Source organism: Penaeus monodon, chromosome 27, assembly GCF_015228065.2.
Source record: "Penaeus monodon isolate SGIC_2016 chromosome 27, NSTDA_Pmon_1, whole genome shotgun sequence".
Taxonomy (NCBI): domain Eukaryota; kingdom Metazoa; phylum Arthropoda; class Malacostraca; order Decapoda; family Penaeidae; genus Penaeus; species Penaeus monodon.
The window spans coordinates 40,780,295-40,780,497 of NC_051412.1; the positions used below are offsets into that span (position 1 = coordinate 40,780,295).

The 203-nt window shown below is 67.0% G+C and overlaps 1 protein-coding gene across 1 annotated transcript in view; it reads left to right on the plus strand.

Moving 5' to 3' along the window:
• Positions 1-203, plus strand: part of LOC119590867 — a gene marked incomplete in the record, with an annotated part of 86,927 nt that overhangs the window by 59,477 nt on the left and 27,247 nt on the right.

Genomic DNA, 203 nt, shown 5'->3' on the forward strand with positions numbered 1-203 from the left:
AGACCTTGGCGCTGGGACGTACATGGCGAGAGGAGGGAGTGTCGGCAGGCCCCCGGACGACCGAGAGCCGAGTCGCGCAAAGAAGGCCTGGGCGGCCGGCGCTTCCGTATATGGCGCTCCGCAGGCCTTGATCTTGGTCCGATGGCTGCATCCGGGCCCGGCGCGTTTCATCTGTCGCTCTCGCGTCGGAACGTGGAGCTCTT